Genomic DNA, 26,100 nt, shown 5'->3' on the forward strand with positions numbered 1-26,100 from the left:
TCAATTAGTTTAGCTTTCATCAAAGTGGAAAGTTTCCTATTCTCATATAGTTTCATTTTAGATTCAAGTGACATTGTTTGAGCCCAAAATTGAAACCTAATTTAAGAAAAACTTTAAAATTTACTGCATTAACCTAAGGAGAATTTCAAACCTAACGTAAACATTTAGAGGTCTAGGCTAAAGATGTGTTCCAATCTCTATAAACCTAACAGCTATCGTTAACTGCCTGCATTGTATCCAGGGGGTGAAATCTCATTGTAGTACGAAAGTATATCGGAGGTTCTCCAGTACTCTTGGGTATATCGGAGGCACTCTACTATGGAAAGTATATGGGAATTCTCTCACCGAATGATTATGCATTAGATAGTGCTAACACGGACTTGTGCTCCCCGTACCATCACATATATATTGGGAGACCCCACTAGGTTGCTATCCTTTAGAGACAAGTAACCGAGTCAGTCGCCTTGTAAACGTGATACATCAAACACAACCTTTGGGGAGATTGGACATTGTACATTAAGTCCTTAGTTTCGACTAAGGTGTATATAACAGTTCACAGATACTTGGTAAACCCTCTTACATAGCTTACCTTTTTTTGATTTTGTTTTGTGAATTTCTAAAATAAATTAATTGACCGTGAAACAAATCCTTCTTGTGGAAATACTCCATAGTAGATCTTAGGTTGATACTGATGGCAACATTTCCCGAGTCTACTAGTCAAGGAAACCCCTCTGATGGGAGTTCTAGTTCTTTTCGTTCTTTTGGAAATACTGGTGCTCCCTATATGGCAATGTTGTCCCTTCCTGGATTGACCATTGGTCTGCTAGTTTGGTTATTTTCGACCTCTATGATTCGAGTGTCCAAACTTCTTTTCAACCAAGTTCTCCTCCACCTGAACAACATTAACCTAAAATTGATCCTAAAGTTGACCCCTCACATTCTTTAGCTATTTCTTCACCTCGTTCTTCCTCTTCACCTGGTGAAAATCTAGATTCTAGTAACTAGGAAGCTAAGAAGAAGAAGATGATGATGAAGATTAAGAAGCAAAATAGGCAACGGGGAAACAAAGCATACGCTGCTATAAATGCAACTGACGTAGAAAAATCTTCCATCCAACCCCAGAAAGTAAAATTCCCTTGCATGTTATGTAAGGGTGACCACCTTCTTTGAAATTATTTTGGTATTACCAAGTCCTTAGAAGTGTGGTCCACAGGTTCACATCAACCTTTGTCGTCAGCCTTTGGAGATCATGCTGGTGATAAACCTTCAACTAGTAATAATAAAGTCCATGGGAAAAAGGGAAAAGTCAAATTTTCCTGTAAGTTATGTGAAGGTAATCATCCCATTCACCTTTTTCCTCTTCTAAATGAGGCTTCCAAGGATTTGGAAAACCTTACAACTTCCTAGCCTCATCTTCGAGTTGGTTATCAGAAGTTTTCCCCTGATCCTTCACTAGTTGATAAAGTGATTGATTAAAAGGCATCTTTGGTCAACCTCACTCTCTCCAAAAGTGAGTCTCGTGAGTCCATTCTCGACCAACCATTGGTTGAGAAAATGGTACACTTGGATCCACCTTTAGTTAACCATACCTTTCCAGTAGAAAGTGAACCTCGTACTACTCAGGTTCTTCTAGTTTCTTTAGTTTCGAATGAACTGGAGGGAAATCCTCCTGTTCCCCAGGTGGATGAGAGCAGTTCTCATATTCCCATAGAGAAAGATGACATCTCTTCCATTCCTAGGTCACCCCCTTCGAGCATTTTGGTAAATTATTTTGATTAGAGTCAACTGGAAGGATATCGCCTTCCATATTATGTGCCTTTCCAGATTATAGTACATGCTTACAATATGGTCATACCTAGCACAGTCATAGACGAGGGTGCATCTGTTAGAATTTTGTCCTCAACTACTTGGCAAACTTTATGTTCTCCTCAGCTTGTCCCCGTCACCCATAATTTGTTAGCTTTTAACAAAGGAACTAGTCAACCATTAGGGATCCTTCCTAAGTTACCTATTACTTTGGGAGGAAATATTGTCTATATAAACATGATGGTTTTCCAATGCCTTTTAGATTTTAATCTACTCCTTGGTCATGACTATGTTTATGTCATGGGAGCTTTTGTCTCTTCTCTCTTTCATGTGATGTGTTTCCTGCATGACGGAAGAATTATGATCATTGATCATCATACATTCATTTGTCCTAAATCAACTCCCAATAAACAATCACCCCTAAATGGTTCTTATATACAAGCAGTATCACCCTTGCCATAGGTTGTTTATGTGGCCACCTATTCCATGCCCACATCTACTGATGATCTAGTAAGTAATGTAGTACATCATGTACTAAGGGCGTTGGAGCCAAAATTTTCATTTGGATCCCTGGACATGTATCCCTTCGAGAGTGTTGTTCTCCCATCTAATGAGAACCTCTTGGAAGCCATGGCCTCTTTTGGTTTATGATCAAGATCTTGGAGTAGAGTTCCTTGTCTTGTGTGAAGCTCGTTAAAAAATGAAACAAGGGCCATGAGGATAGTTCTTTTACTATGTCAAACTCATTAAAAAATGAAATAGGTGTCATGATAATGGTTATTTTCTTGTGTCAAACTTGTTAAAAAATGAAACAAATCCCCTTCTAATTCGAGTTGTTGATTAGATCTCATAAAATACCAGTCGGGTCTTTCACTTGATCTCGTAAGTAAACCTTCATCCCATCCACCTGTTAGTAACCAGTAGTCTATTCAGGTGAATGAAATGAAGCTTGGGGGGCATGTACCACGAATTGAGTCATTATGCTGGGGGCATGCAAATTTATCTCAAACATAGTTTATCTTTGTTTCAATATTGTGTAAAAATGAAACCAAAACTAAGCATAGTTTGTTTCTGTTTCAAGATTGTGTAAACATGAAACCAAACCCAAGCATAGTTTTTTTCGTTTCAAGGTTGTGTAAAACTAAAACCAAATCCAAGCATAGTTTTTTCTTATGTTTCAATCTTGTGAAAAATGAAGCCATTTTCAAGTATACTTAATAATAGTTTCCCATGTTTCGTGGTTGTGTAATATGAAACCAATTCTCACTTTACCTCTCATGATTGCCATTTTTATCATCTTGTTTTTGCTAGATGAGCCTTATTTTTTTCATTCCATTGTCACCATCTCTTTGGCCGCTCATACGCTTTCTCTTGGTCGTTCTACCATTTCCCGAGGAAAATCTATGATAAGTGGTATTATTAGCCATCCTATTGACCCTTAGATGTTTTGAGTAGTTCCATCATGATTGGAACCAATTGCTATCATTTTACATCACTCATTCCTCCAGGTAGAGTCCTCTTTTAGCCCTTTTCAGACTCCAAAAATATGAAACGATTATCGAGTACTTGTTGTTTCGAACTCATTAAAGTAAATGAAATAACGTCTACTCAGTATAAGTTTAACCCTTTTCTGGACTGAGATAGACTATTGTACGAAAAAGGAATACCTTAGTCGAACATGGCTAAGAGGTTCTCTTGAATATTGTTTTCTACCTTTTCGTGTTCAAGAGAGGATTTATGAAAATGGACCTTTGGATTTTTCCTTTCCGCTTCTTTTTAAAACTCTCTAAACATGAAAAATATGACAAGTTTCACCTCCATCAGACTCGTAAAACATAAACAATGCAGGACTTGTCACCAATACAAGACTGAGTTTCTCTTTCCTAGGAACTGTAAAACTTACTAGGATGGATTCATTTGAAGGGTGAACTTATATGGAAAGCATATTATATCCCCTTCATGTTTGTGGAAAAAAATATGGGGTAGTCCCCAGAAATGGTGGGGGAAAAAGTGAAAGTGTTCATCTCTTGTATCCTGTAAAGGCTGTATGTTGCTCTTGATCATGACACTCATATGTTACGTATGTCAGGTTTTGGATATCCTCACTTGGTCACTTGCCTTCCTGGGTTTGGGGGATCCATTTTGCCTCTCATCTAATCATACCATTCTGTAATCATCACCTCTGATCCTTTTTTGAGTCAAATGCTGCCAAATTCTGGAGTCGTCTCACTGATATGTTCAAGAGAAGTCCTATCTACTAGATTTACCTATACACTATCTGACTTTCTGCCACAGTCCTGGATCACACTTATCTACTCTACTACATTCCTTTTGTTTCGTGTCGATGATGTGGGATTCATTATGGCCCTCCTTTGATGGAATACTTATTATCGTCTTCAACTCATTATCAGGGAAGATGATCTAGAAACTTCCTTTGAGTACGTTAGAGCTTGCATGCTTCAATGGCAAGTTATTAAGATTCGACGACATGTTTACATCATTGACCTTCAATCGGATGATTCCAAGGGTGTTCAACTTCAGTTCCACGATTCACAGTCATGCATTGTGCTGATCGTACCTTGAGAGCCATTATCATTATTGGTGGTTTCTCTTATGCCTACTAACGATTTCCATCATTGACCTGTAATCAAGTGGTTTTCTATCATGTTCGACTTCGACACATCTATTCACCTGTTAGAATTCATACATTGATCGGGTTGAGACAGAGCGTAAGACCCTGTATTTTGTCTTATAAAATCTAGGTTGCATGGAGTTATGAGTCATTCATGATTGTAGACATGTTTGCTCTAGATGGATGGCTGCAACCATACCATGGGTTCATATTCTTGATCCTTTCTATTTGGATGGCTACGACCATACCGAGGATCTTTGCACAAGATCCCTTTTTACAGATGGCTACATCCACACAACAGATTAATGTATTATTAGATTCCTATTCCTATATCATTAGGCATAATAATTAGATATTTCATATATGTATATGTAGATGCTTGATTTGCAGGTCTCCTGATAGTGTTGTTCTTGTCCTTGCACTGACTTGTAAAGAATCTTAGCCATCACTCCCTGTTCCACCTTCATGCTTTAGGGAGAATTTGTTACACAAGATTTTGTCATATCTCCTATTCACTTCCCGTGATGTATCCCGAAGTTCCAAAATATTTACTACTGTGCAACATATCCATGATGATATACAAACCAAAACCTCCCCGAAGGATCAAAGGAAAGATGCCCTGAAATCATTCTAGAGAAAGTTGCCTAAAAACCTAATTTTTGGCATCAGTATGTTTTGCTCCACTTCCTACCTATGCTGATGGAAGGTTTCTCAGTTATACAATCACACTGCCAACACAACTTTTCATAGGAATACTAGCATTTAACTCCTTCTCATAGGCTTTCCCAAACTGGAGGAGAATCATCGCTCACTAGAACCTTCAGGAACAACGAGTTGGATATTGGTTGTTGTTGATATGGTTGAGTTGTCTCATTTGGGCTTCTTGATCTTATCATCATGGAATCTCCCATTAATATGTGGACCTTCCTCCCTCTTTTTTGGATCCCTAACTCCCTCTCGCTTCCTATAAATTAACCCCCTTCCATTCCCAAATGGTTGGTCATTGATTGTTGCATCCCTATCTTGAGATTATGCTTATATGCTACCCATTCTAACTTGGAGGAGTGCTTAAAGAGTCTTTTGTTGGACTTGGAAATTCACCCAAAGGAAGGCTCCAACATCAACGCATAGGTTGTATGCTTCCCTTTTTAGTTTCTTAATATATACATCTGATGTTCATTTTCCATAATTGTGTAAATATTTATGCTATTAACTTAATGTTCCTTGATCTGTTAAGTAGTTTATGTTTGATGTATGATATATATGATCTTGTATCTTGCATAGTACTTTTATTTTCCTTGCAGGTTTCTGGATGTGAAGAACAACTAAGGAGCAAGAACTGGAGTGAAATATTCAAAGCCATCTCTAAGGATCGAGAAGTTACCATTAGAACGAGGTAGGTTCCTCCTTATTCCTGCATTTTTTAAGCATAAGGTAGGAAAGTGTGTATTAGATTGTTTGGTTTGTTGCTAAACCCAGTCATTGGGCTAGAGGGATCACTTTTGTTTGAAAAGGGGATTTTCCTTCACAACAAGTTTGGATACAGTTCTAAAATCTAAAAAACTTCCATATTTGTTGAAAATTCCAAATAAACTGCCAAATATACCCATGTCACTGACCAAGTTTCCAACTCATTCATGTTCACTACTAGTTTTGGCTAAGCAACCAAATATGGACCTCACTATCAAAGTTTCCGACCTATTCATAGTGTATTCCCTTACCACCCTTTGCGCAAAGATCTCACAGCTTAAACCCTTTGCAAAAAACCAAAAGTCCAAGTGCTTTCCACCAAACGCTTTGATGGAATTCAACTTTAAACACACGTACCCTCAATCACGACTATGAACAAAACCAAGTCATGGGTGAACACTTTAGTCCTTGACTTTTATTTCTTGAGAGAAAATCAATGTGTTGTGAATGAAATCATTGGGGTCATTTCTTCCAAGATTACCTATCCCTGTGGGACCACGTATCACACATGGTCCAATCACCCAATTGGTGGGATGATGTGCCTCAGCCACCATGTTTTGTTTCTTTGTATCCTTGTACTTTTTAGCATGTCTTCCCTAAAAACTCCCAGGGTCATTCTTTTGAGGTAACATGTCCACTAGGTTCTGCCACGCTTACATTGTGCAATTCATGATTGGTCCACATCTTCCACTATTACTACCTATACTTACCAACTCATCCCAATGCCTCGTCATCCCAAAGATTTTAGAGTGAGCTCCTCCAAAAAATGTCGAGGTGAGGTCACCCATACATCACATCAAAAAACCTACAGGATTACGTGTCTACTGACCTGTCTTCCACTTGTGCAAGGATGCCACATGTCACTCAGTGAGTGGTTCCATGTGTCACCTATTTTTGGCTCACTTAACCATCGCAAAATTCCAAATTTTCATGCCACTTTCCACATACCTATTGGTGCCACATGTATTTCTTACATCATGCTAACATCATCATGCTACCATGGATCCATGTCACTCTTTTATCCAATAAAAATGTGTCAAGTGACCTTCAATGATTGTTCCACATGCCATGATGGGTAAGGAGGCGAGGGGGTCCTAAATTTATGTTTTTCATGAAATTTTTGTTAAGATTTTGAAGGGATGGGACATGAATTTCTGTGGCACGTGACAGTAACATTGTCATCTCCCTGATGCCATCTCCTCGGAGGTTATGTCTTGTGCCCTCCTTTGAAACTTCCAAGGACAATTTATCAGGGTTATTTGTACTCTATGGGGCCCTCTTAACTTTTTAATTCCACAAATCAACACTTCTCATTGAGCTTTCACATCCAACCATATGTTTTCCATGTCCTCCTCATGTGTTATCATCCTGGGGTTTTTATTATGCACTTCCTTTGGAATTCCTAGGGAAATACTTTTGGGATAATGTGGTTGTAGTGTCCCTTCTTTGTAAAGAAATTTCCAGTTTTCATTGCATACTAAAACAAAATTATATAGCTAGGTGCTCCCACTACGCCTGTGCCTAGGACTTTCACTCATAGTCTCCCTCAAAAAAAATCTGGGCAAAATCCGTCAGGGTTACATGTCTTGGGTGGGACCTTCGCTAAGTTGTAACTTACATGGAAAATACCAGGATGATGTGTCAAGTGCGCAACCCCTCTTGAACTTATTATTTGTCCACCTGTGACAATGTGGCTACCACATATACATGTTTATTATTAGGGGCCCTTGGCCTTGACCTTGACTGAACTTTGAAATTTACCTTTGAAACTTTGACCATCAATATATTTTTATCCATGAGGACTTTTTCAGACTTCAATATACCATTGGAAAGTTGTTTCTAAACTTTATCCATCTGAATAGTTTGCAAGTGCATATGTGTTGGGTCCCTATAATACTAGCGATTACCCCATTACTATTGTAGTTATACCCCTTATTTATATTGTTGTGCCCCTATTACCCCCATGTTGTTATTTCTGTGCCCCATAGAATCCCTCTATTGTTATTTTTGTGGCTTTATATTATTATTGTTAGGTCGGCTGGATTATATTGTGACTCCTTAGACTCCTATATATAGAAAGGAGGTTTTGTCATTTGTTTCATCAAAGAATTGTTCATTTATGTAATATAAAGGAGGTTGCCCCCTCAAAGAGGCTGAATTCTAAGGCGTTGATCTATCTTTTCTTGAGCTGGTTTCATAACATTTGGTATCAGAGCTTTGGATTCTAGGGTTTCGCTGCTCCAAACAAGTCATCGTGGCATTTTTGCTATAACGTTTTCTTGTGAAGAAATCATGCTGAACCTTGGATCCAAATTTCAAAGCTTTTCGCACGATATTTGCGGAGATATGATCTGAGGAAGTTGGTCTTTTTGCAGACTCCTGAATTACATTCAAAACAGGTGACCTGGGGAAAATCGTCATAACTTTCTCTCTGGGGATCGGATTGAAATTTCGTAATAACGTACAGAAAGAGGACGGACTGCATTTTCTTGTATGTGTGTTTCAGATTCAAAGGTTGAAACAGTGACTCGTGGCACGTCGTACAAGTTCGCTCTACTGAACTAGTCTAAAAGCAAGTCACTGTGGGAGATTTCACATAACTCTTCCTTGGAGAACCCAATTTGGGTCAGACTTGTGGCATTGAAAAGAGGACGCAGAAGGCTACTACAGGTTGCAATTTCAAAACTGGATGATTTGAAATTACAGAGATACATCAGATTCAATATCAGGCTTCTATAAAGTGAAAAAAGGTGTGTAGTTTTTTTTAAATTTTTGTGTAAGCTTGGTTTAACGGAATTCAAAGGGCATAGTAAAGCATTATTATCGGTAACTGATGCCCCGAGGAAAGAAAATGCAAACACCTAGTAAGGAACCTGAAAGCTCTAGCATGACTCATGAAGAAGAGGAAGAAATGCTACATGATATATACAAATTACAAGAACAAGTGAAACAAATGTCACGCTCACAAAAGCTAACAGAAGCTAAGATAAGTGGCGTGGAATCTAAGATAAATGGCGTGGAATCTAAGATAAAGGGCATGGAAGCTAAGATGGATGATTCGAAGATAGATTTGAAGAGAGACATGGCAGATTTGAAGACAGATTTGAAGACAGACATGGCAGATTTGAAGACAGATTTGACAAATTTTCTACAAGAAATACTTACTGATGGTGAAAAGGTTGTAAAGGAAACTCATGATGTGAAAAAAAGTAATGTTAATCATGATTCCATAGATGCTAATGTTGGATCGAAGACCCACCATATTCTAAAAATCGATATGAGGAAGTTTGATGGCAAGGATCCCGCCACATGGATATTACAGATGGAGCAGTTCTTCGATCTCAATAATGTGCAAAACACACAAAAGGTACGTATGGAAACTGTATATTTGGAACCAAATCAGTTTGTATGGTATCAATGGCTTTGCTCTCGTAAAAAATTTATCACTTGGGCAATTTTTATGGAAGAATTGATAGCACATTATGAAGATACAAAAAGCAACACTTTTTTTAGCCAATTGATAAGTCTCAAACAAAAGGGTTCAGTAATGGAGCACATTGAGGAGTTCCAAAAATTGAACATAAGCGTAAAAGATATTCCAGAGGAGCATAGGATTGATGTGTTCATAGGGTCTTTAAAGGATAATATCCAACATGATGTTTGCCTTTGGGAACCTGATTCATTAGAGAAGGCATTCAGGTTAGCAAGAAAAATGGAAAGCAAAATTATGGCAACCAGGAAGCATACCACTCACAACTATAAAGATGGAAGTGTTGTTGCCCCAAGTCTTCCACAACCTATAAGGTTGACACCACAACAATTGGAAGAGAAAAGAGCAAAAGGGCTTTGTTACAGTTGTGATAGCAAATACACTAAAGGTCATAAGTGTGCTGAGAAGAAATTATTCTACATAGATTGTGAAGAGGAAGAAGAAAAGGAGCAAGAAAGGTCAAAAGAAGAGGATATACTCCAGGAACAAAGCCTAGATGAATAACAAATAAATCCGACCATATCTTGTAATGCATTGGCGGGAACTACCACTCCTCAAACCATCAAGATAGAAGGACAAATCAAGAAGAAAAAGGTAATAGTGTTGATTGATTCAGGAAGCACCCACAATTTTATTCATTGTAGGGTAGCAAAAGAATTGAATTTCTTCCTATATCCAGCGCCAGAGTGTCAAGTGATGATTGCAAATGGAGGAACAATAAATTGCTCTGGAAGGTGCCATAATATCAAGCTATCCATGGGAGAATATGTATTGACTAGCCCAATGCTTTCCATTCCAATGGGAGGTGCTGATGTTGTACTAGGAGTCCAATGGCTACAATCCTTGGGTACAATAGCTTTTAATTTTCAAGAAATTTTCATCAAATTTTCTATGGAAGGAAAGGAAGTTGAATTAAGGGGTATTGTAGGGAAACCAGGAAAGATAATCAGCTCTAATGGTATGACAAAGCTTCTAAAAAAGGAGCAAAGAGGTGTAATTGCACAATTATGTTCGCTAGATGTTTCCACATCGGAATCATCTATTTCTCCAGATCTCCAAAATGTCCTGGACAATCATTCCAAGGTATTTGAGACTCCCAAAGGTATCCCACCTATGCGTGATCATGATCATGCTATTCATCTGATTCCAGGAAGTGTTCCTCCAAACATCAGGCCGTACAGATATCCCTATGTCCAAAAAAGTGAAATTGAACGTATGGTTGCAGAAATGCTAGAGGCTGGTATAATTCAACCAAGTCAAAGTTCTTTCTCTGCTCCAGTAGTATTGGTGCACAAGAAGGATGGATCATGGCGCATGTGTCCGGATTATAGGGAGCTCAACAAGCTCACTATTAAAGATAAGTTCCCCATTCCTGTCATTGATGAATTACTGGATGAATTGCATGGATCAATTTACTTCACCAACTTGGATCTTCGTTCGGGATATCATCAAATCAGAATGAAGATTGAAGACATTCTGAAAACGGCATTTAGAACTCATGAGGGTCATTATGAATTTTTGGTCATGCCTTTTGGCCTTACTAATGCACCTTCAACATTTCAAGGTTTGATGAATTCAATTTTCAAACCATTCCTTAGAAAATTTGTGTTAGTATTTTTTGATGATATACTAATCTACAGCAAGTCTTGGAAGGATCATGTTGAACATGTTGACAGGGTGTTACAACTATTGGAGGAGAAACAATTATATGCAAAAAGATCCAAATGTTTCTTTGGAGTCCAGGAGGTGGAATATTTGGGTCATATTGTATCTCATGAAGGAGTTAAGGTAGACCCTAGCAAAATTAAAGCCATTAAGGAATGGAAAATCCCCACATCCATAAAGCATCTGTGAGGATTTCTTGGGTTGACAGGGTATTATCGCAAGTTTGTTAAGAATTATGGGAGAATAGCAGCACCTCTAACAACATTATTGAAGAAAGATGCATTTTCATGCACTCCGGAAGCAACAAAGGCCTTTGAACATCTTAAAGAGGAAATGTGCCAAGCACCGGTCTTAGCTACACCAGACTTCACAAAAACCTTTATTGTGGAATGTGATGCTTCAGGAAATGGAATTGGTGCTATTCTAATGCAAGATGAAAGACCCATTGCTTTTGAAAGTCGTCCAATCAAGGGAAAGGTTTTAAGCAAAGCTATTTATGAGAAGGAAATGTTGGCAATACTCCATGCACTTAAGAAATGGCGACCCTACCTAATGGGAAGACACTTCAAGGTAAAAACGGATCATGATAGCCTTAAATACTTTTTAGAACAAAGATTATCCTCTGAAGAGCAACAAAAGTGGGTCACAAAGATGTTGGGTTATGACTTTGAAATCATCTACAAAAAAGGGAAGAAAAATGTGGTGGCAGATGCACTCTCAAGAAAGGATGAAGATGTGGAAGCATTGTTGTGCACCATTTCTATTATCCAACCAGATTGGATAAACGAAGCAAGGGAGGAATGGAAGAATGATGAAGAAGTGTGGGCACTTATTCGAAAGCTACAACAAGATTCCAATACGTCTGATACATTTAGCTGGCAAAATGATTCATTATGGTACAAAGATCGCTTATACCTCTGTAAGAATTCCCAGCTAAAACAAAAGATTCTTATGGAATTGCACACTTCTCCCTTAGGAGGGCACTCAGGATTTTTAAAAACTTACCACACGGTTAAGAAGGAATTTTTTTGGGATGGCCTAAAATCAGATATTCAAAAGTTTGTGGTGGAATGTTTTGTTTGCCAACAAAATAAAGTTGAAACAATTAAGACACAGGGTCTATTACAACCTTTATCCATTCCAAGCCAACGTTGGGAGGAGGTTTCAATGGATTTTATCACAGGTTTACCCAAGTCTGAGGGAAAGAGTGTCATCATGGTGGTAGTTGACAAACTTACCAAGTATGCACATTTTTGTGCATTATCACATCCATTTAAAGCCAGTACAGTTTCTACTGCATTTATGGAAACAATTCAAAAGCTACATGGAAACCCAAAGATTATTGTAAGTGACAGAGATCCCATTTTCACTGGAAATTTTTGGATAGAATTATTTTCTTGTCTTGGTACTCGGTTAGCTCATAGCTCATCTTATCATCCTCAATCTGATGGGAAAACTGAGATAGTAAACAAATGTTTGGAAGGATATCTTCGTTGCTTTGTATCTGATAAACAGACACAATGGGTCAAATGGTTGCCTCTGGCTGAATGGTGGTATAACACTTCCTTCCATACAGCAACAAAAATGACCCCATTTATGGCACTTTATGGGTATCAACCACCATCCATCACATCATATTTAAGAGAAAATTCTAAGGTTCAAGCAGTGGAACATCACATCGAACATCAACAACAAGTCCTCCAACTCTTAAAGGATAACCTCGTGTTGGCACAAAATAGAATGAAACAACAGGCAGATCAACATCGCAGTGAAAGAAGTTTTGATGTAGGTGATTGGGTATTCCTAGAGCTACAACCATATAAGCAAATGTCCCTAAAGCAAGCTAAGAAGGATAATAAATTATCACCAAAGTATTATGGTCCGTACAAGGTGTTGCAAAAGATTGGTACTATGGCATACAAATTGGAGCTTCCTGCAGCTTCTCGATTGCACCCAGTTTTCCATGTTTCATGTTTAAAGAAGGTTATAGGCGACAAGCTCCCAGTGCAAACAATATTACCAGAACTTGATGAGGAAGGAAAAATTATATTGGAACCGGAAGCAGTCACAGAAACAAGAACTCGACAGCTACGAAATCGATCAATTTCAGATTATTTTATCAAGTGGAAGAACTTATCCGCTGAAGATTCCACATGGGAGGATGAGAATTTTATGCAGAAGTATCCAGAACTACTCAAGCATTGAGGACAACACTTTTTTGAAGGAGAGGGGCATGTTGGGTCCCTATAATACTAGTGATTACCCCATTACTATTGTAGTTATACCCCTTATTTATATTGTTGTGCCGTATTACCCCCATGTTGTTATTTCTGTGCCCCATAGAATCCCTCTATTGCTATTTTTGTGGCTTTATATTATTATTGTTAGGTCGGCTGGATTATATTGTGACTCCTTAGACTCCTATATACAGAAATGAGGTTTTGTCATTTGTATCATCGAAGAATTGTTCATTTATGTAATGTAAAGGAGGTTGCCCCCTCGAAGAGGCTGAATTCTAAGGCGTTGATCTATCTTTTCTTGAGCTGGTTTCATAACAATATGATTTGATCTTCTAAACTGAAAAATGGCTTCAAAGTATTTGCTTAATCAACCTTCTTTCAACCACTCCTTTGACATCAATGGAATCATTATTCTTCCCCTTTGGCATTGATAGCAACACCAAAAACATTGATAATAAACATAAAAACATTTTTTTTCTTACTTCTCCCACTTTGTGTACTTCTTTGCTTTGGTGTATTTACCCCCCTTTGACATCAGTGTAAAATAAAATAATATGCTCCCCCTGCAACCAATCTCCTCTTTTCTTGTTGATATTGTGGACCTGTCAACTTCCTTTTGATATGTTGACTTCTTGATAGTTTTCTTTCTTCCTCTTAGAGAAGATCTAGTGTAGGGAGGTAAGAGTAACTATTCCCAATCTTTTCCTCAAGTACTCAAATTGATATCTTGGGAGAGATTTGGAGAATATGGCTACCTACTCTTTTCTAGATACATACTACAACTTTACAATATGATTTGTAGCTTCTCCCTAATAAAATGATACTTGATTGGAATATGATTTTTCTAGGAGTCAAAAATAGGATTCTTTGACATGTTTATTGTACTATTATTATCACAAATGATTGGTATAATATGAACACATATCACATGCATAACTTGTAAAGTTTTCTTCACCAATAATAGCTAAGTGCAACAAGAATTTGTTACTATATATTTTTCTTCAACAATAGAGATAGAAATTGAAGCTTGATTTTTACTCAACCATGGAACAAGACATTCACTAAGAAAGAAAGCACCTCCACTGGTGCTTTTATGGTCATCTACATCTCCTACCCAATCAACATCAGTAAAAATAGTCAGTGATTTTTTTTTTTACCTCTGGGGTACCAAAGTCCATAGTCCATTGTGGCTCTTAGATATTTGAGAATCCTCTATGATGTTAGGAGATGACTCTATCTAGGGGATACTTAAAATATTTCAAAAATACCAACTTCTTGCATAATCTATGGTCTAGAGGTTGTTAGGTATAAGAGGCTTCCAATAATAGATCTATATAAAGTCTGATCCACCTCTAGCGATTCATCAGTTTTGCTGAGCTAGCAACTTACAACCATTGGAGTGCTTACCAATGAATATTCCTCCATAGTGAATTTATTCAAAAATTTCATGAGATACTTTCTTTGTGAGGAAAAATATACTTTTGAATATTGTATAATCTACAAATCAAGAAAATATGAAATTTCTCCAAGCATAGACATCTTAAATTCAACCTTCATATTAGGTGCAAACTAACAAGTTAGATGTTATGAATCACTTGAAAAAATAATATCATCAACATAGACAACCACCACTAACAATTTTCCATCATTAGATTTCACATACAAATTACTATTAGTTCCACCTCTTTTTAGAACACACTTACTTCGAAAACCTATGAAATGCTTGACTATAGTGGGTCTTACATACCAGAGCTCATATGGAGTTTTATCACTGTTTGGTCTGAAGTGTGACTTGTTTAAAATTACCACTCTTGTGTGAATGGCTTCAGCCCAAAATCTCTGTGGTAATCCCCTTTATCTCATCATGGCTCTAGACAATTGTTGGATAGATCTGTTGCCTCTCTGTGCTACTTCATTTTGTTATGGAGTATCTACTATGGTAGATTGTCTTTTGATGCCATATTCTTTGCAAAACTCATCAAACTCTTTGGAGGTGAACTCACCACCATTATCATACCTTACACAATTTATTTTACAAGTTGTCTCATTCTTATTCATGGCCTTGAAGTTCTTGAAATTTTCAAAGGCCTCTAATTTCTCTCTTAAAAATGCCACCCACGTCATTCAACTCAAAATATCAATAATCATAAAATATAATTTACCTAAGGGTCTATGTGTTCTTGAAAGACCACACAAGTCCATATGTAATAATTGTAATGACATGGTTAATGGGTTATCCTTGGACTTAAATGGTACTCACACTTGTTTTCCCATATGACAAGATTTGAAGATAGTGTTTTTTTTTAACTTTGAAACACTACTACATTTGGGTAGAAAGTTCGACGAAGGAATTTGACGGAATGGCTAAAATCAGAAAAAGTGTCAGAAGTTAAATGATTTTTTATTTTTATTTTGTAAAACCCCTACGACCTTTGAATCGATGACAATTATTTACTGGTCAAATATTCAACAAAATGCCCTATCTCATTGATTATCAATAGTTTTGCTATAATCCCTCTTGTCGGTGAATAACCAATGGTAGTTCTTCCATAGTGGTTATCAATAATTTTCCTATAATCCCTCTTTTTGGTGAATAACCACCGGTAGTTCTTTCATAGTGGGATATTTGATGTTATATCCAATATGAAAATGTGTTTTCCCAACTCACAAATGGTAAATAATCGTTGCACAATGTTCAATTCCACCACTAATGGCTTTTTTTCTTTGAAAACATCTAATATAGGACCACTTTATGTTGATTTGTTTGACTAATTAAAATAAATATAACACACACACACACACACACACACACACACACACACACATATATATATATAATATTAATATTAATAAAATATTATATTATATAATTATAATATAAATTATATATATAAAGTTATTAAATATATTATTATAATTATAATAAATATAAATATGTGTGTGTGTGTAGAGACCCTAACATCATATAGCTTTGACATAGTTTCTATATATATTATATGCAATTGTTTTGAAAAGTTGTAGAATTATTTTGAGGTTAATTTTTTAACAAAATCATCACTGAAATTTTGGTGACAAAAAATGTCACATAACATTCCTCAAGGAGACCAAAGATATGTGGGATCAATGTCGATGGCTTATGAGGATGGAAAATGTTATTTCCCTTGTAGAAATTGCAAGGGCTTGAGGCCAAGGAGAATTTTATAAAATCAGCTAAAAAGCATTGTAGAGACTATGGACACACTAAAGGCAGACATGAATATCATCCATTTGTAAGTTATTTATTATATGTCTTTGTATTGTATATTATTTTTGTAAATGTTCATATGTATATTATATTTTAGATTGTATGTCTTTGTATCTTGAATTGTATTATCTTTCTATTGTAAATGTATTTTATAATATTAATTTGGAAGGTGTTTGAACTATGTTTTCATCTTGAAGTGGACTAGAAATATTATTTGATTATTTTCATTAGGTTCATTTAAAGGGTTAGATCGAGTTAGGGGTTAATTAATTTAGGGAATTAGGGATAAAGGGTTATTGTTAAGGGTTTAGGGGTTAAGGGCTTAGGGGTTTACAAGCTTAGTGGAATGGGGTTAAGGTGTTAGGGGGTTAATGTATATTGTTTAGGGGGTTAATTTGGACCTAGAGGATTTAGAGGTTAATCATGGGTTTTTATGGAGCATTATTAATAAGTTTTTAAAGTATATTATGCAAAATATGACATTAAGAAAGAATATGACATTACAATGATGAATGAAAAATAAGATCAATATGTTTTTTATTATGGTCATGACTATATATCTCAGAAAGTGTCTCACTTCCTACATGTCAAGAAAAGTAACATCTTTCTTATATTTTTTCAACATATTCTTAAATATCTTGATAAATTGCACAAACATCATCATTGATTTGTTGTATTTGTTTCTTGGTCTCACCTAAGTTGTCTTTCTCTGTCTTTGTTGTCTTTGTTTTCCTTATATATTATATTTATAAATTGTTGTTATATAAACGTTTCAATATTTTCTATATATACTAATATTACTTTATTGATTGTAATTGTATAGTATCACCCCCTAGGGCATTGCTTGACAAGGAAGAGGTGGTTGTAATACAAGCACATGTTCAAGAATATGGAGTGATTAATATTTAGGATCAAGCTACTAATCCTATGGAAAAAGATAATAATGTTGATAACATAATTGAAGAATACAAGACAAATAAATTTATCCAAGAGAAATTTAATAATTTTAGAATGAATGATGATGACAACTAGTATGATGATCATGCTTTTGATTTACCTATACTTGAGATGGAAACTAAACCTCTTTATGAAGGCTCAAAAACATCTCTTCACTCTGCTCTATTATTTTTGGTGAACTTAAAGGTGGTGAATGGTTTTTCAAACACGTGTGACACAACTCCTAATGTATTTAATATATTTTGTGACATTTAATACTATATACATGATAAAGAAATTGTTTTTTCCCATTGCTTTTAATGTTTGTAAATTGATCTGCATCATTTAATTTGTAACATTTGGATGCAATATGTACATTTAATATTGTTTAGTATATTAATCAATACTATTTTTTTATGGTGTAGATTATTAGCTGAATTTTTGTTACTATTGTCAAATGTTTTACCTCATATGTAACAATATTTACATGTCATTATGAAAGATATTGGAATGGAGTATCAAGCTATTCATATATGCCCTAAAAATGATATTCTCTATTATAAATAACATGTGTTGAAATACAAATTCCCAAAATGTGATGACAATATATAAAACCAATAAAGTAACAAAAAAGTGGCTTAGAAGGTTCTTTTTTATATTCCCATAATTCCACATCTATGACAATTTTTCAGGTGTAAAAGCGCAACAAAATTTATGGATTACCATGCAAGGAATATATGTGAAGATGGTCTTCTTTGTATGCATTCAGATGGATCTACATTTATGAATATAGAGGAAAAATGGCTAATTTTAAAAGAGAACCTCATAATCTTAGGATTTCATTAGTAGTGTCAATCCATTTGGAGAGGCCTAATCTACTTACTCCATGTGGCCTATTTTTTTTATCAACAATAACATTCCTCTGTGGAAGTCAATAAAGAGGGAGCACACAATGTTGACAATGAATGCTCCAGGTATTAATTTGTTTAGAATAAATATTTTTAGCACAATAACATCTCAATTGTCTTGTTTGTTTCATAATTATGTCCTATATATTTTTGTTAATTTACTCATATATGTTCAATTATGCCTTATAATTATGTCTTATAATTTTTTTATTTACTCATATATATAGAATTATGTATTGAATGTTCAATAAATTAGGTAAGTACCAGGTCAAAGATATGAATGTATATATCGAGCCTCTTATCGATGAGTTAATGGAGTTATTGAACAATGTCACTATGTGTGATATCTCCAGACCAGTAGTTACAGAAAGGGACTTTGAATTCCATGCAATGGTTGTATGGAAAATTAATGATGGCCTAGGGCTAACACATTTTTGTGGTATGTTATAATGTTATCCCACACTTTAATAATGTTTAATTTTATCAAGTTCATTTCACGTATGTTTTTTAAATAGTTCGACCTTCATTGTACATACTTAAACTAAATGATATAAAAAGTATTCCATCTCTTGTAGGTCTTCAAACAAATGGTAAATTTGATTTTCTAGTTTTTGGTCCTAAGATTAAATCTTGACATTCAAGAAGCTTAGAAAAGGAGGTGTTTGATGAGTATAGAAACTTCCTTTCTAAGAACCATAGGCACTGAGGTACAAAAAAACATCTTTTACATGGGAAAGAAGAGACTGGAGTAAGAACACGGAGAATGATACCTCGTGCATTGAAGTTGCAATATAATAGAGTCTCTAAAGGTATGGATCAAATTGTTTATGTGTCAATATACATTATATGTTTGGATTATTTTATATTTTTATGGAATTTTCTTTATTGTACTAATTGACAGGTTATATTGTTGTTATACTATATTTATCTGTGATTCACGTCGTAGGTCGTGAACGCGTTAATAACAAGGCACTTCCATGAGGAATGAAAATTTATCCCAAATAATTCAATAGACTCCCCTACTATGAGAACCTAGAATTTTTCATTTGTTTCATACCATGCACATCGGGAAGAATGGTGATAGAGACCTTATGGAAAACCTTAGATGGAAGGAAAGATTAAGAAAAAATTGTCAAAATTTGTAATGACATTAAGGAGGCCAACTATGCATTGCAAAGTGTGATTCATTCAAACAGCGATGGAGGCCACCAAAATATAAGCACCCTTCCGTGGTTATTGGCAGAGCAACAAAACAAGAATGTTAAAGAGGTTATTGAAAAATCAAATTTCCAAGTAGATTTTCTTAAAACATAAAGAATATCCTAACAAAGAAAGGTGAATTAGGTGGGGTGAAAACTCATAATTGGTATATGTTCATTAAGGTAATTATTTTGGTGTATATATATTTTATACATTGCTTAAAATTCTTGTTAATATGTGTTTTTTTCTACTAATTTGGGAAAAAATAATGATTTATCATTATTTTTGTTACAATATGTTCTACCTTTATCTCTCCCAGAAAACTTTGACAACAATATCAAACAAGTTATATATGGCCTTGGAAAATACATGAGGTAAGTGGAGATTCATGTGCAAGGGTAATTTGTTCAATAATTTGTTTTGTCACATATTTTTTCACTACATATGTTTTGCTTGTCATCATGTACTATATTATTATTTTTTTGTTGAAACCTTTGATTTTCTTGCTTCACTTGTATATGGTTTCTATCTAAATATTTTGATAAAGAAGATATAAATTATTGGAGAAAACAAATTCCTCGTCTAATGTGTGAAAAGTAAAAGTATCTACCTCCATTATTTTTTAATGCACAAGAACACTACCTCATACACCAAGTTAAGGAGATTGAAAAGTGTGGACTTGTACACACAAGATCAATGTGGATGGTTGAGAGGCACTTGAAATAAGTGAATAATTTATTAAGACAAATAAAATGTCCTGAGGGTTTTATGGTAGAGGGATGTATGGTATATCAAACCATGGATTATATTATCAATATAGTGATGAAATAGGAAAAAGTTTTAATGTGTTGGATCGCATTTGGGATGTCAAATCCATGGAATATTTTGAACGGCAGTAGATATTGGGCAAAGGTAGAATTAGAAAAGTGAGATGTAAGTAAAGAGTGGAGATTTATAACACATTTGAGTTATTGGTTTTTATGTATATCGTACTTATTTAATTTCTAGTATTCCTGCATAATCCATTATTATGAAGGTATAACATGGTAACTAATTATATATATGTGAATTTAGTTATTTTAATACATGTTGGCTTGAGGGGATCAGACCCAGGTTCAAAGTTAGTTGCGCTAACCAAAAAAATCTTATACTACCAGCCCTTTCGACAACAATCCACATAGCGAAAACCGAAGTATCACTCAAGGCAATATTGGGGGATGCTATAACCAGGTTTCTACATCAGAAGGGAATATGAAGTGTGGTTGTATGGCTTCTTTCAGTTTAGGGCTTAATCCGACCTTCACGAACCATTAACCTTATTGTTAAGTCATAAACATTTTTCTTTCTTAATACAATTGCGAGCTGCGCGTAACTGATCTAACGTGCATTATTCATAATATAAAACAATATTTGAAACTTCGCAATGCAATTACAAAAGAAATATACAAAATTGAACCATAATAAGGTAGAAACAAAGAAACTACATGAACATATAAAATACATAGATCTGTTCCAAATTCTTCTTTATTATTTCAAGTCTTCATTGATATAATCTTTATGACCCTACGCACACAGTTGCAGACTTACCAAGGTCTTTGTGCACACAACTGCACGAGCCTTCCCCTTCACTCAAATATAGGAATATATCACAATTACAGACTTAGATCATATCATAACATCATTATTCCCTTTATTTGACTCAGTAAGACATCCCTTTATATACCTTTTACCCTTACAATACCATAGTCTGCAAACCATTGACGGAGCTCAAAATAGATGAATTTATCCCATCCATTTAAAAAATAAGGGGCTTTGAGCCACCCTAAAGCCCCTTTGACACTTAGAACTCTGTACGAATCGTGCTCAATTCCTCAAAATGTAGAGACTTTACATGACTGAAACAAAACTTGGACGTAGGGAACCCTTACCCAACAGGCCCCCAACACAAAGATGTGACTCATCCTTAAGTCACTTAGCTGGTACATCCTGAACCTTTCTTTTGAGGCCATTGTATAAAAAATTAAATGGACGAAGTGTCTCTGTGCACTACGATACGACTTGTCGAACTTCCTCTATGAGCTTCTCTATCGTCGACCTTTCTGTCGCTAGACCGATAGTTCTTTATGTCTGTTGCATGCTCTTCAAGTTTCTCTCCACTATGTGTGAGAGATGACTGGACTCCTCTACCTAACGCTATGTATGCATAAATATTATATCGGCCTTTCACGATATCTCATCAAGTTTTTCCTTGCATAAGTGTTCCCTCTTGAAGACAGGAAAACCATTGCACAAGTGCTAAAGTCCACACCGTTTCTTTGAGCTCATTGAGATGCAGTTGCTTGTCTCATATTTCTACCTCGATCTTATAAGCATGTGGGTCCTCCCTTAGTGAGGCCCATATCTCCATTGTATTCTTAAATATATGACCACAGTCCTTGACTGCAGTGGCTATTGTGTCAATGTTGGATTTTATTACAGCTTCGCACTGCTCTCGAACTTCAGTTGGTGTGGTAGATCGCAGCTTCATCCAAAGTTCTGTAATCTGCATCCGCATTTGAAATCTAGCTTTGACCACCTCTTCCTTTGATTCCTTGACCACTAATGCAAGCTTTTGAAGCTTCTCTTCTGAGGTTGCCTATGTATGAATTTGTAATGTTGGAAGCTCATAGCAAGCTTTAGTAATAGTTACTTCCAGCTACTGTCTATCTGCAACTATCTCATATCAATCCTATATTTCTTGATTCTTCTCAACAAACATGTGTTTTTTGTTGTTTTTTCTTCTTTTCCGACCAACAAATATTGTTGCTCCTGAATCTTCAGCTCACTAGACACTCCCTGATGTAACTCATGCAATGTTTGAATGGGGAGCGCCGCAACATTAGGTTCAAATTTTTCTAGTGTTGTGCACGCTCCTGGTATTTGGTTGTATCAAAATCTAGAGAGCCCCCTAGTAATTTCATAGCCTATACCTCAAATGTAATTTCTGTAGTGGTACTAAATTTAGCCACGCTCGCTTGACCCACACTTGCCTGAGTCACACTCACTTGAACGCACTCTCTTGAACTTCCATCTTCTTGAGGCCTTGTTGGACTTCTGTCAACATGGCTTTGTGCTAGTCCTCAATGTTTCCCCAGAAGTCCTCCATCACAACACGGATTATCTCCTATCTTGTCGATGTCCCCCTTAGTGAGGACCATCAGCTTTGCGCCACCAGATCTGTCTGACTTCTTCTTCTTCCACACACCTCCAATACTTTGCTTCTTTCGCCTTTTCACTATAAATGGGGAATCAAAGTCCTCCATGTCCATAAAATGGTATTCAACACCCTGATCACCCTCATTGGTGGATGGTTCCTCTTATTCAACTTCATGCTCTGTATACTGTGCAGTGGTCTTCTCAAGGTCATTGTGACCTTCTGAGGCACCATCGTTTTCTCCTTCTGCACCACTGGCTTTTCAGTCTGTGTACCTTTAGTTGCTTGCTTTGTCTTACTTGTGCATGCCTACTTTTCTTCTTCTTTAGTTGGGGTGATCCAATTACTAGACCACTTGTTTAGTATTAGCAATATGTCCTCCTCAATAACTAAGAATGGTAGCTCATACTAGACCTCCTCCAAATATTTCTTCATGCAGATATATACATCTTGAAATTCTGCTTTAAAGTAGGTAATGCTACGATATTCTTGGAACAAAATTAGTGACAAATGCAACTTCTAGCTGATCACTTGGCACATATCCATCTCAAGTAAGACCCAGAACAATTTGTTCTTTGTAACTCACGTTAGTTCCTTAGATGCCCATAGCGAAGCATATTTTGTAGCCCCCCACACATCAGGGTTCACAGTGGAGAACTGTGACTCATATAGCATTCACCATGTTATTAGTGCAATTAAGAGCAATAACCATGTGCAGTGGAATTGATTCCCGTCTTTTTGTGCTTCTTGAAAGTCATCCAAACATTCCTGACATAAATACCCTGCCTAGTTAAACTGGATCCACTTACTACACTACGCAGCTAAAGATACAATTAGCGCCCACACTTCATCTGCCTGACACTTTCTCATTATCTTACTAGCCAAAATGTAAACAAAAAAATGCACAACTGGATCACTAATAAAGCTACTGACATATCCCCCAGATTTCTTTGCCAGACAGAAGTCATTTTTCATCTATCAACTATCTTTTTCTCCTGAGACTTCTTGACAAATGCATTGGTGGGGTTTGCTCCTTGGTAAGGTAGTGCAGTGATCCATCTAATTAACATATCATCAATGGGGATCTTTGTCCCAAGCCATAAGCCCCCATCATGCATCATGCACTAATGCCAACATCTGGTGCAAACAAATTGTATTTATGGTACTACGCCAAAAGTGTGGAACATACAACATATTCAGCAACCCAGTGCACTGAATTCATATTTCCCATGCCAGCAGTTTTACCCTTGTGACTTCAACTTCTTCATAGTAAACTGACTTCAGATACTTGCTGGGCTTGAAATGGGGATATTTTCTCCGATCGTTAAGATCCCAATTCTCCATGTGTAGTTGTGGCACTCTGACCAATAAGTCACCCACAATTGGCACTTCCTCCGATAACAGGGGTGTAGAGACCTTACATTTTATAGCATCGGGGTCCCTGGTTAGCTTTGAGGTTGGCTTTTGTGGAGACATATATGGTGGCAAATTGGAGGTCGGTTCCACCTAGTCTACACTGATATCCTCTATTATGTCGGCCACTTCTTCTTCATCCAAATATTACGGCTCCATCGGTTGCTTCAACTTATCCATTCTCTCCTTGGACCATTTTTCCGTGGGGATTTTCCTCAGGGATTGCCTAACTACAGGCTTTTGTGGCTTCTTCTGCTTCTTGGTTGCTACTTCTACGGCAATAGGCTTTTTACTCGGTGATCTTGGTGCACTGGAATGCACTGGCATTGTAGCAGTCATAATGCATCCTAGACCTCATCTAAGAAACTCTTTCCCAATCTCCTCCCAATTCCAAACAGACATGCAACAGAACACTTGACTCACACTTAGATGAAAAATCACACTTCAAATTATCAACAAGAAAAGTGTCTGAATGTGGAGCAAGGTGCCATATTTATAACATATTTCAAATTCAAAATCCTCAGTCCCCTTTAGATCCTCCTCATAAATGCGAATTTGGTGGTATATTTTCCCAGATATGCTCCTTAAATGTATTCCCCCCGCTCCTTTTAAGGGAAAATTCTGTGTCAAATCTACTGTAGCAAGCCCAATAGTCATATTCTAGACAAGATGCGTCAGACCCTTCCCTGCAGTGCAGTTACCCCTTCTTCATTATAGGTTCCTCCATTTGTACCTTCCTCTTGAATACCGTGCAACCCTCCCTCTTTGACAAAGTCCTTCTTTGGCAGAGTACTTTATAGTCTCCTGCTTCCTTCCAACTGGTTATAGCACTAAGACTTTCCTTCGTCCATATAGTAATTGCACAGTCCCAAGGATGGAATCACCCCTGTAGAGCTTCAACCTACTACCATTTACTCATCCAACAAATAATTCCCAATTCAGCTTCACGATCTGAACTACGCCACCATCTAAGATATCCATGATAATGTATGGTCCTATCAAATGCATCTTGAACTTACCAGGGAACTTCACAAGCTTACTAACTTACAACAGAACCAAATCGCCATTCTTGAAAGTTCCCTGTTTAATATGTCGATTGTGCCATGCCCTTTCCTAGGATTTCTATACTTGTTGGTGAAATTTTGTAAGAAAACGATCTTCGTTGAGTGTGAGTAGTTGTTCCAACATCTCCTCCATAATATTGTTGTTTTCCATACTTGTAATGACCATAATCTGAAGATTGGGTATGATATATTTCATAGGCATTACAGCTTCCTATCCATACACAAGTCTTAATGAAGTCTGTCCTGTCAACTTGCAAGTAGTCATGTATGCCCATAAAATTGCTGGTATGCGCACATCCCAATCATTCCTATTGAAAGTTCATACTTTATTTAAATAATTCTAAAAAATATTATTAAAGGCCTCGATTGTTCCATTCACTTGAGGATGATAAGGCATGCTCTTCTGATGATTCATATGAAATTACTTTGTTAGTGCTTCAATAGTGCTGTGCGATAAATGCAAACCTTTATCACTCATCAGGATCTTTGGCCACCCAAACCGTGTCAATATATGCTCAAAGATGAAGTGTACAGTGGTGTCTATGTTGCAATCCTTTACCGGTTGATCTTCAGCCCACTTGGTTAGATAATCCATCATAGTAATAACGCATTGCACACCAATATTCTTGCTCGGTGGATTGATCAGCCCAACAAAGTCAATCATCCACTTATCAAAGGCCTTCAAGGTGACTTCTAGATTCAGTGGAAACTCATCCCTTCTTGACAGTCTTCCAGTCCTCTGACAAACATCATAAGCACTACAATATTCTTTGGAATCCTTATGCACCGTGGGCCACCATAGTCCCACTCTTAAGGTATTCTGCATAGTGGCCTTTCCT

This window comes from Pinus tabuliformis, chromosome 6 (assembly GCF_031772625.1).
Source record: "Pinus tabuliformis cultivar Carrire ecotype Pingquan chromosome 6, CPIR1, whole genome shotgun sequence".
Taxonomy (NCBI): domain Eukaryota; kingdom Viridiplantae; phylum Streptophyta; class Pinopsida; order Pinales; family Pinaceae; genus Pinus; species Pinus tabuliformis.